The sequence below is a fragment of the Mesocricetus auratus genome, unplaced genomic scaffold, assembly GCF_017639785.1.
Source record: "Mesocricetus auratus isolate SY011 unplaced genomic scaffold, BCM_Maur_2.0 Super-Scaffold_100008, whole genome shotgun sequence".
NCBI classification, from domain to species: domain Eukaryota; kingdom Metazoa; phylum Chordata; class Mammalia; order Rodentia; family Cricetidae; genus Mesocricetus; species Mesocricetus auratus.
In genome coordinates, this window is record NW_024429192.1 from 19579954 (window position 1) to 19592632 (window position 12679).

Sequence of the window (12679 nt, forward strand, 5' to 3'; positions counted from 1 at the left end):
TTTATTCCATGGCAAATATTTTGACCTTTTGTGAAGATGCCATTTTTTCAACATGACTGCAGATATGACGAGCACAACAGAAGGTCAGCGAAGCCAAAGAGTGCTATTTGCATCTGGTAAGAATGAAAGCAAATTTGCAGGAGTGCTGAGCAGGAAGCTGCATTTCAGATCCTTCATGGACAATAGATCTCCACCTCTTCACTGGGGACTGTTGGCTGTTTCCTCAAGCAACACGAACACTGAAGGAGGAGTCATTCACCTCCTGTCAACCTGGTGTCAGAGGCTTTGTTTGTGAGCAAAGGGAGCACAGGCGCTTCCCGTGTGTCCTGACTGGACAGGACAGGCAGGCCCATGTCTCATGGTCTCTACCCAGTAGCTCTACAAACACAGCATTACCCCTGATGACAGAGGATCAAGAAGCTAATAAGCATGGAGCAGACTCATGGAATCACTCACCATATGCCTGATTTATACTTAAAGCTTCTCCAACAATAATTGCTTACTACTTACAATACCCTTTTGTGGTAAGTCCCTGGTGTAGTTCAATAGTACAGTGTCATCTTAATATCTTTTCTGTCTGCTTATTGAGTTCAGTGCTCTGCAAATATATCTGTCTATGAGCACTTTTAAATGCTTTAATTTATTCTTTGAAAAGTTTGTATATGTCTACAATGCATCATGCCCATATCCACTCCTAAACTCCAACCTCCAGTTGCTTTCCAGACCCCTAGATAATATGTCCAAACTTCATACCCTCCTTTGTTAGTTTATATTTACCTCAAAAATACAACTAGTGTTGCCCAGATGCATATGTGTGGGTTTATCCACCGGGGTATGGGAATCCACCTCCAACTGCCACACTCCTAATGAAGTGACTCTCCTTTCCCTGTCAGCCATCAACTGCCCACAGTTATTCAGTTAGGAGGGAAGCCTCAGGACTTCCTCCACAAACCATGTCTAAATTGTGATTACCTTTATTAACGGTATCTTAGGAAGATAACCACAGCTACTGTGAGTTCATGTGTACAACAGCCAGGTCAAGTCCAAAGACAACTTTCACCAAACTCCTCCCCATCCTCTGGCTCCTCAACTCTTTCTGTCCCTTCTTCATGATGTTTCCTGAGCCTTGGGGGGGGGGAAAGAGAGAGACAGAGAGAGACAGAGAGACAGAGAGACAGAGAGAGAGACAGAGAGAGAGACAGACAGAGAGAGAGATTTTGATGTCTCATCTACTACTGAACATGCATGCACAGTCACTTAACTCCATCAGTCTGAACAGCAGTTCATTTCTATGTTGGCCGTTTCCAAACTGCAATAAAAAGCATATCTCACCAAGGCTGGAATCAACACAAATTTATGGGTTCAAAAGGGAATATATGGAAGACAGTTTGACAATATAACCATTTAGATAAACACTGATATGATCATCCCTAGGACTTACGATTTCTCTTATCATGGTTTTTGACCAAATTTACAGTACTAGGCATGAATTCCTTCCTGTGCAACAGGCTTCAAATCCAATCAAGAGAGTGGTTGGTTAACCTTATAAACAGTCTTGAAACTACAGAACTAATAGGTCGGTATGATATTATGCAGCATCTAAGACTTTGTAAGACCACTGATGTCCTACCTCCAGCAGAAGCCCATGTAACACCTTCCAGTAGCATGTAAGCTAGCCAGCAATATTTTCCTGGTTAGTTCAAGATTGACTTCTCTCTGTCCTAAAACCAAAGAGTGTGGTGTGCTCTGTAATGGAGTCTTATGATTGAGCTATGGTGTGCAACTGAGAACAACAGGAATAGACTATTATTTTAAGTGACACAGGGGCCTCTTTGCTCAAAATTTTATAGGGACATAACCAGTGCATAGCACTGAGATTTTTACTTAATAACCCATGTTATCTCAAAACAGAGTTTTTCACTAAGGTTGGATAATTCTGTTCAAATTCCTTTAAAACATTTTATTTTTAGTTATCTTACAAACTGCTGGGTTTTCAAAAGACCTCTGCATACATCCTTAGTGTTGGTTAACAACACTTTGACCCTCATTTTCCTCACCCCCTTCACTATTTCTGCTTGAGTCTCTTTCTCCAGTTTTCTCCCATTGCTCTTTCACATCACATATGCTCTACTCTTCCCTCTTATATTTTTATTTGGATGGCAAACAATCGTTTCCCAAGCAGCTTCTTCATGTCCACTTCACTGAGCCTTCATGTCCTCACTGTCACCTCACCACTGCCCTCTCAAGCCCTCCCGTGCCCAGGATGTCTGCTCTCTTCATTTCACCCCACTGTACTGCCTCTCTCATGAACACAATACCTCAACAGTGGCCTGATCTTCATTTCTGAGGGTCCCCATATATGCCAAACACAAAAATTTGAAGCTGGGATCCTCACACGTGCCAACATGCAACATATGCCATTTGGGGCCTGAGTTACCTCGCTCAGTATAATTTTTCCCAGTTCCATCCATTTACCTGAAAATTTCACGGTTCCAATTTTCTCTACATCACTGCATTATTCCTTTGTGTATACATACCACACTTCCATTCATTAATCAGTTAATGAGCATCTAGGCTGATCCATTTCTTAGATATTTGTGAATAGGGCAGGAATAAATGTGGCTATGCTAGTAGCTTTTCAGTAAGACATGATGTCTTTGGGGCTTATGTCAAGTAGTACAGTTGTGTCATTTATAGACATATTTGTCATATTTTCTTGTGAAATCCCTGACTAGATTTCCAAACTGACTGCTCTGGTTGACACACCTATCCAGACTGAATAAGAATTTGCCTCCCCTGCACTGGGGCCAGCATTTGTTGTCACTTCTGTCCCCAATGATGGTCATTTTGGCTGGGAAGAGACAGATTTTCAGTGTAGTTTAATCCGCACTTCCCTGGTGTCTAGGGATGCTGCACATTTCTTTAAGGATTTACTAGCCACTTGTATTTATTTTTGTGGAACTTTCTTTTCGGTTCCACAATTCATTTTTAATTGGGCTATTTTTTTGGCATTTAGTTTGTGAGTTTTTGTATTACAGCCTTTAATCCAATCATGCTTTATTAATGATAATAATAATAAAGAAACCTTTGTGCCAGTAGGTTTTTCCAAATGACAAGTAAAATAGCGGCTTCCCACCCACTGCAGAAGACGGTTAGATATGAGACACCTAGTACTGACTGTTAGCCGTCAACCATCCCAAGAATGCAAGAAAGTTATGCAAATCCACATCACCCTCAGGTATTGCCAAGATTCCTCCCAGTGGATGAGCAAGAGCATCAAAGCCCTAGTGGCACCTCCAAAAATAATAAAAGACTACGAATTCAAGTGGAGAGGTAGAGGCAATCTTCCCTTTGGGGTGATGACAACCTTTTCAGAAGAATAATCATTTGTAGGTAAACAAAAGTTCCTCCATCACAATATATTGGGAGTATGTACCTCTGCTGAAGCAAACAATTGTTCATTTCCATATGCTTTGTACCAGACCTAGGGAGTGCGTAAATGGATTGTTGAACTCCATCCATTTAAAAGAGGACTGCTAGGCTCATTTGGCTTTTGCCTTTCATCAATTAAATAAAACATCTGCTAGCATGCTTGTGATTTTTCAGGTGCAAGGGCAGGCATGTTGATAAGCGATACCATCTTCTCCCTTCTACCCAAGGCTTTGGGTCCTGGCCATGGGAGACAGTGGCAATAAGCCAGACGTGGAAGCCAGAACATCACAGGAAGGAGAAGTCCCTGCATTATACGAATGACTAACTAGCATAAAATGTTAGATGCTACTACTAAAGTCAGAGATTAGTTATATTTCAATTATAGAATATTCTTAAAGGATCATCACAAACTAAAACATAATACAGCAAAAAGTTGAATCACACCTCCAGGAAATACCTGCATTTCAGTTCTCTGATTCAATTCAAACCGACACATTTTAAAGTAAGAGTTATACCTGAGGTGAATCAATTGCTTCTTTTTTTATTTAAAGTTTGTAACACTTACTCTGACAAAAGTAACTGGAAACAGCACAGAGTGGCCTAACATGTATAAGTGAAGCTACAAGGCAAAAGCTCACTCACTAGGAAGGCAAGTGACCCTGCCATTCCCAAGTCTGTAGCAAGTACGGTGTCATCAGAACGAGTGGCTGAGGGCCTCCTGTCCCTTTCAAAACAGTACCTCTGTAGCACTGAGGTCTTCTGGCGTCTAAGAAGAAGGGCTTTTGTTTCGTTTTAAAACGCACATTTATTTAATATTTTTAACTATGTGTATGTGTGTGTGTGCATAAGTTGTGTGTGCCCGGACACCATGTGCCTGCAGATCTCCTCAGGTGCCAGGGGACATCTTAACCCTTTGCAGTGGAGTAGTTAGGCATGCACTGCATGACAAGCGTGCTAGGAACCAAACCCAGGTCCTCCGGAAAGAACAGTATGTTCTCTTAACCCTGAGTCATGTCTTCAGCCCCAAGATGAAGGCTACCTTAGAGCAGTGGCCAATCTTATTATTACAGACACAAACCCACATGCAGAGTGTTAATATTAGCTTCAGAAACAAAAGGCACCCACATATGCTTGACTTTCGTCTTCTACTTGAGAAATACTAACGTCCTCCATAGAACTGGTTAAGAAAATAGCACTGGCTGTCTGTGACAATGGCATCTCCGATGCTCATAGCCACGTGCGTCACATTCTGCTTAATCGCATCTTCTCTTCCCTCTCTTTATTCCTTGCCTTTTCAGGTTTGTATCTCATACTCACTCCATATATTCTTGAACAGTGCCATTGACTTGGGCTGCCGTCAAAGTTCAAAAATGAAACAAATGGATTCAGCAATAACTAACCCTTTCTTACACCATTTTTTTACTTAAAAAATAAACAATAGGCTAGGAACCAAGAGACATATATGTACCATCTGAAGTAACCTTCCAGTCTACTTCTGAAATCATTGGATCATCCATAATTCACTGTAAAATGGATCTACAAATTCTCTTATGACTATCACATTGGGCTGTAAAAATCAAATATTGTGCATGAAATAGTTTAATAAACCGTAAAGTTATGTAAAACCCTGATTTCCTGGTATACTTAGGTGTCTAACTCTTACCTAGAAGAAGAGAGAAATGACAGTATGAGGTGATTAGTTTGAAGTGTAAAGATAAAAGCTATAAAATTGTTTGTAGGAACTAAATCAAAATTATGATAACATCAGCAATAAGAATGTTTAATGTGATCCTATTTACCTTGCTGCTGAAGTAGTAGAGTGCCTGGGTGGCATTTGAATTTTGAGCCACTGTCAATATACTGTTGATTTAATACCTAAAGTTTGTTTGCCTAACAAATATCACAGATGCTAAGCTAATTTTGAGAAACCCTAATACCACCTTCTTGTGACCCCCAATCTCTTCTCTCTGCTTTTAAATTTCATTTTCTATTCATTGTGTATTACCTTCAAGGTTACAAGGAAGGGAATAGAAAGGATGAGTCAATAATGAATATTCCTGCCAGAAAAACAAATACTGAATGGGATGATTGTTCATAAGTATCACACATAAAAACAAGTGAGGTAATTTTTCTGCCCTACTTGGTATTTTAAAAGCCTCCAGCATTCTTTGGGTTTCCTTTGTTAAAGTACACCAAGAAGCTGGAAGAGAATAGCAACCAAATTAAAAACTTAAATAAATAAAGAAGGGTTGTGAGAATGGGGCAATCTTACTTACAAGGAAATCCAAATAACTAGCATGGCAAAAGGTCAAGGGAAGACAGAAGTTTAAAATCAGCTTATACCTGAAGCAAAGGACAAAGAATCACACATTAATGATCTTACTCATGGGATTTATCGTTATAAAAGAAAATGCACCAGGGCATGTCAAGTATCCAATTTTATTTGAGTGTGAAAAGGTCCCATCTTAAAGAACTAACTTGAGAATATGGCTCTGCCATCTTGCTTGATGTGTCACCTCTGTTTTGTGTCCCCCACCACTACTATAAATGACAGAAATAGACACAAATACATTGGATGATATCCCTCAACATTCACAAAGTGCTAAAGGGTAAATAAACAGTATAAAATAAAGTTAGACTTTACAAAATAAACAAATTTTATGTAATTGCTAAATCATCCCAACCCTCATAGAAATATAAGCCTGATGGTATTGTAAACAGTAATGCCCAAAAGAATTACTGCCAGGAGACTGCTTAATGATATTTCATCAAGAATATCATGACTTCCATGTTTTGGCACAGTGGGTAATTTATTTTCATTTTGGACACCATGCAGGAAATGTTTATTCCTGCCAAAGAAGATGTAAAGTTCCCTTTCCCTCCCTGGTGCTGCTGAGGCCGCTGCTTCCACAAGGAAGAGTTGCCAGGTAGAGCACAGATCCAGATGGAAGATTGGAACATGAGACAAATGTCACAGCATCACATGGCCACAGAAAGCACTGGATGAAATCTTGAAGAAAATCAAGTGTTCAAAGGGAAATCATCCAAGTAAGTTTCAGTACCTGGAACACTCTGATTGAAAACGTAAGCATAAAGTGAGAAGTTAACAGCACAATAATAGTAAGTGTTATATATATCATACTGAGGACCACTTGGGAAAACTGAATTCCAGGTCACCTAGCAAAAGATTTAGTCCAAGTGTGTTTCCTCAGCAGATGTGAGATTGTGTCTAGTTCTTCAGAGACATATGGCAGACAGTTCTAAATGATGTTAACACAGGAATAAAGAGAGCCCCTAATGAACACTAGAAGAAGACAGGAATTGGCCAAGTGTCCCCAGCAATTTGGAGAGTTCAGTTTATGTTACAATTATGTGAAAGACTTCACTAAGTGATTAAACTTCAGGAAAGAAGAAAACAAGCCACTATCATTCCCACATCATGTAACTTTTATGGGTTTGTGACAAAATAAAATTATTTTCAACCAATAAATAAATTATATGAAGTAGTTCTATGTGATTAAAAAAAAGTTCAAAAGGAAACAAACAAGGCCATACCAAATGTTCATCAACTCTTTGGCAGGAACCACAGTACTTCATTAAACAAAAAGTATAAGAGTGTTTGAAAAGATTCACTATACATGAGCAAAAAGAAAATTGATAGTATGAAACTAGCAAGAAAACAATTAGATCTCTTAAGAAAAATCTATACAGCATTTCAAATGGAAAACAGTAATTTTCCCAAGTGAGAAGCTCCATTTATATAAAATGCCTTCTCAACTTTAAGTAAACCCAGTGGTACTCCAAACAGAAGCTTGACATGTTTTTTTGTTTTTGTTTTTTAAGACAGACAGGAGGCACAAAAGCTATGAAAATACTGAAAAGGAATAACAAGAAGCTATGTGGCCTGTCAGATATTTAAATGCATTTCCTTGTTATGAAAATAAAGTCTGGAATAAATGCAAGAAGAGACAAGTAAGTCAGCAGACCATCATAAAGTTCAGAAATAATACAAGTATATATCACAACCTATAAGTGATAAATCTGACATTTCCAACCACTGAGAAGTGGGCTTTCAGTCAATAAATAGAATTAGGAAAAATCAGTCATCATAGGAAAAGAATGAATTCATATTAATCTATATATTAATGACTAGCATAATACAATAGAAGTTTAATAATACTGGAAGGAATAAATAAATCATAGTACAGTTACAGAATGGAACACTGTGTAGTCATTAAAAAATTGAGAAATTAATTCCAAATATGTTCTCAATATACTGTGAAAAGCCAGATGTAAGGGCTGGAGAGATGACTCTTCAGTTTAGAAGAACCCACATAGTGTCACAGAACAATCTGTAAGTCCAGTCGTCCAGTCACACAACACAGAGATATGCATGCAAACGAGCATATATATATATCACATCACAAAATTAAAAACAAGAAGCTAAGAGAAATGTTCCACACTATTATGCAAACAGCTACAATAAGTAATATTGGTTGGTTAACTAATGCTGTCTTCACCAACCACTGATGTTCTTACAGTTACAGTTGTATTTGTCCCAGAAATGAATACCATTTAGGACAAAGAAAAGTCTGGAAATTGTAACTATAAATCACCCTTGTAGCAAAAAAAGGCTGGTGGTAGAATGCTACGGCCCAGATCGGGGGAAGGGCAGATGACAGAGAGGCGCTATGTCAGTGGGGGTCCTAGGAATGGTAACAGTGGCAGTAGACATTCTGGCTTCATGCTGAGTTCAAAGTGCCTTAGCCCATGGCAATCCTGATAGCCATAAAGCCTTATTACAGATGACTCTAAGATTGGGGCGCTCTGTTGACGGGCAACCTGTGCGGAAGACCCCTCCCACCTAAGACAGGGGTTCAAGGTCCCCCAAAGATGGGCCAGGGAGGGTGACCCTACTTGACCTAAGCCAGGAGTGCCTCATTTAAAAATAAAAAGGGGTGAATTGTGGGGACACCAGACCTTGAACAGAGACTCACTTCCCCGTCAGCCTGGGAGCAGGCAGCTATGAGATAATGTTTACTGAAAACAATTCAGTGCTATAAAGCTCTTGATAGGGCTCAGATAAGGGCTCGCTCACTGGAACACCATGGCTTTGACACCCCCTACGGCTAGATGCCTCTTCCTGCTCCCTGCTGTGTCTCCCTGATTCTGGGAGATTAAACCACCAGCCAGGAGGGTGAGAAGTCTGGGAGAGCTGTGAGAGCTAGGTTGGAGAATTGTATGTAGATGGATGGCAGAAGTCCTTAAAAAGGGAAGCGTTTTTTCTTGGGGAGTTCTCCTAAGCTGACTTGGGGAGCATAAAGTTTTCTTAAAGCAAAAAAAAAAAAGTCTGGTTGTAAATTCAGATGGATGATGGCCATGGTAGATATGCAGATTTTGTAACTAAAACCCAGCATTGAGATAGTAAATCCTTCCCTTTACTAATTGAAAACAAAGTGCCTTCTACACCCTTAATAGGTTCTACCCTTCCTCCCAAGGCTGATCTGACAGTTTAGCAAGAATTCTTAAATCCATACATAAATTTTAATTGAAAACCAGGCTGGAGAGCATAAAGACAAAAGGAATAAAATCACCTGTTTACACAATAAAAATGATACTTAAAATATAATATAACTATCCTCAAGATGATTCAGGTAGATATTTCAACTAAGAACTATGGATAGATTATAGAAAATGCATTGCCCGTTTTATGAAACAAAATAAAATAAATGCAAAACTTGATTGGGTGAAATTCTAAAAGAATTAACAAATATATTATTTAAAACAAAACAAATACAGCAAGAATAAAAACACCTTAACATATGACTTGAATAATCAGAGCTAAAGTGGAGATAAACACATTGAAAGGAGTAGAAAAGTTACCCCAGAACATAGCATAATGTGCGGATTAAAAATGAATAAAGAAGCAGAGAGAGATGTATCCAAAAGTCCAGACCCATGTAGTACTATCCAGAGAAAACAGGGGCACAAAGAATACAATACCTCTGAAAAAAGTTTGTAATTACCAGATAATTCTCCAGTGATTACAATGAAAAATGAGTTGAAAGGAAACAGTAGGTAAAGAACATTTTAGTGATTAGAATGTTGATATTATAAGTGTTTAAATGGAAGAAAAGTTCAATGACATGGTCTTTAAACCTTCCATGTGGCTTCTAGATTGTAGCAAACCAGAGTGAAAAAACAAACAAACAAACAAAAAAACCCAACAATATTTATCTATATATGAACTCTTCATATAAAAAAGTGGATTAAATCAGATACTAGAATCAGACAGTTTTTTAACTGTCATAATAAGGAATAATACACAGATTATTAGAACAGCACAAGATTGCAAACAAGATAAAAACAAAATGGAACCTCAGTAGAGGAAAACATACTCACCCCATCTAGCAAGCACCCTCAAGGAAGGTGTACACAACACCCTGGAATAACCATCACTGAAAACAATGTGTGGTAGAATTATGTCTATGCATCAACACGGCACGGCTGCCTGAAATTTCTATTGTTGAAATTGTTCCTGGTTTAGGAGAGTGCAAAAACAATTTAGAAAATGATGCCCTGGAAATGATGAGTGATAAAGGGTATTCAGCCCATTATTAGTACAATACAAGAAGAAACATTAAAACTTGGTGAAGAGTGCACTCAAGACACTATCTACAGCCTTTCTTGCCTCATCCCCAATCCAGGGATAGACAGCTTAGAGTTAGAAGAGAAGAGGTCCTAAAAAGCCTTCCTAGGCTTAGATGAAGATGGAGTTTTATTTTCCTGCTGTACAATATTACTTTAACTAGACAAGTATGTGTTATATTTGTTTATGCTGGAGAATATCACTTAAACTCTGTAAAGCCATGTTACCTTTGTTTATGTTGCATTTGTTTAATTATGAAAAGCTGTTTCACTTTGCCTGCCTAAGGCACCTAATTGGTGTAATAAAGAGATGAACAGTCAATAGCCAGGCAGAAGTGGGATAGGTGAGGCTGGCAGATAGAGAGAATAAGGTGAGAAATCTAGGCTTGAGAAGGAAGACCAAGAGAAGAAAGAGAGAAAGAGGGAGATTCCCAGGACAAGAAGCCAGGCAGAAGACGTACAGACAGACAGACAGACAGACAGACAGACAGACAGACAGACAGACAGACAGACAGAGGAAGCAGTGAAAATAAGATATACAGAGTAAGAGTGGTAATAAGTCCTGAGGCACAGGGTAGATAAAAAGAAACAGGTTAATCAAAAGAGATAGTCAGATATGTGTCTAAGCCAGACTGAGCATTCTAAACTAGTAAGCCTCTGTGTCATAATTTGGGAGTTGGTTGTTGGCTCAAAAGAAGAAGCGTGGTACATTCAACTCTTTAATAAACACAGTAGAACATTCATAGATCTGGTAACAGCAGGTTTAACAGTAAGAAATACAAGGTGCTATTTGGATTATTTCCCTGAACCAAGGTATTGTTAGATAAGGTCTTTATCCCATAAAAGGAAATTGAGTTCAGATTCTCGTTTTGATAACTTAAAAAAATATACCTGTAATTTCTCTGATGTCCCTTCCATTACAAAGTAGGAGTCCAGGTTCCTCCACTTTGAGTACATAACAATTCTTTCAGTGAACAAGAACAGCCATGATACTTCATGGATTTTCAGTCTATTTTGGATAAATAAGCAAAGAAATCATGTCCAGTTCTCTCTATCTTGGGACATATATAGCTTGGAACTCTGACTACGATGGAAGAACTTCAAAGACCCTAAGGTCATTGGAGTTCTTTGTCCTCTGAATCTTCCCAGTTCAGTAGCAATGAATGAACAAGGATGATATCAAGTGACTCAAAAGTCACCATGTGACCACAGCATGTGTGAGGCACTCTCAACTAAACACAGTTAATCACAGAGGAAGAACGTTGGTTCCATCCTGTGCATAATCAGGAAAGACAGAATGATGCATGCTGGGGTCACTTCAGCTCTGGACTCCATCCACAGCCTCCAGGGTCAATCTTTTTATCACAACTAAAACGTTTCTGTTTGTTTGTTTGTTTTTCGAGACAGGGTATCCCTGTGTAGCTTCGGAGGTTGTCATGGAACTAGCTCTTGTAGACCAAGCTGGTCTCAAACTCACAGAGATCTGCCTGCCTCTGCCTCCTAAGTGCTGGTATTGAAGGCGAGCACCACCACAGTCCGCCTCACTAAAACTTTTAAAATACTCTACAGTCATGCCCACAGGTTTGTCTCCTAGGGGTTTCTAAATCCTGTCAAGTTGGATTCAGAGATGGCTCATCTGGTAAGGATGCTTGTCATCAAACCTGAGACCTGAATTCGATCCCTCCAACCTGCCAGGTAGATTTCCAAACAAAATATATAATTTTATATTTTCTAAATCCTATCAAGATTAATAATCTCACTTGGTATTCAGAAGTAATTTACAAATAAAACCACATAAATAATTACATAGAATTATCTTAATATTTATCAGATTATACTCTACCCAAAATTAATTTAAAAATAAATGCCAGTAATTTATAAATATGTAAACATACAGTGGAAGTACTTCTTAAAACAGTTTTGTGATAATTACATATAATACAATATTTGGAGTTTTCTGGTGGATAAAAGGAATTTTTTTGCTGGGCTGCTTAGGATTGGGCTCAGGTCTGATTTTATGCCGTTAGCTTTGTGGCACTGAGCACATCACTGGACTGTGCTAGTTCTGTCATCTGCAAGGTGAGAACAGTAACCAAATCACCTCCCTAATAGCCAGTTTCAAAAAACAAAAGTAATAGAAAAATGGAATGCCCTACTAGGTTATACTTCCCATAAACTTACCATGTTGGAGAAAACCTCTATAATATTCAAGATATCAGAGTAAGCTTCCTCATAGGCTTAAAAAATTAAGCCAAAGTTTAAGCTAATTTTGTTTTGTAAGGAAAATTAAAATTCATTAGTATATGCACACATCACCTCTCATAGTTTAAAAATATTTTAATCTTTCCCTCACATTAGTATCAGCAGTATGCTCAAATTGTTAGAATTTTTCTTTTGTGATTTCAGTTTCTTAAAAATGGACTTTATTTTTAAAAACTGGTTTAGATTTAGAGAAAAGCATATGATAGTACAAGAAATTGGATGCGTCTCATGCCTAGTGGTCCAATTTTTAATATCACATGTTACAGCCAATGAACCAACATAGACACATTGCTAATGACTAAAGTTCTTAATTTACTCACATTTCCTGGGTTTTCCT

The 12679-nt window shown here is 38.4% G+C and overlaps 1 long non-coding RNA gene across 3 annotated transcripts in view; it reads left to right on the forward strand.

The window, feature by feature from the left end:
• Positions 1 to 12679, forward strand: part of LOC121141920 — a 35790-nt gene that overhangs the window by 1797 nt on the left and 21314 nt on the right. For 2 of the 3 annotated variants that reach the window (XR_005878884.1, XR_005878883.1), the window contains exon 2: positions 6269 to 6480. This is a non-coding gene — a long non-coding RNA (uncharacterized LOC121141920). Of the gene's footprint in view, positions 1 to 6268; positions 6481 to 7275; positions 7405 to 12679 lie in introns of all 3 variants that reach the window. The other variant, XR_005878885.1, reaches the window with a different exon arrangement.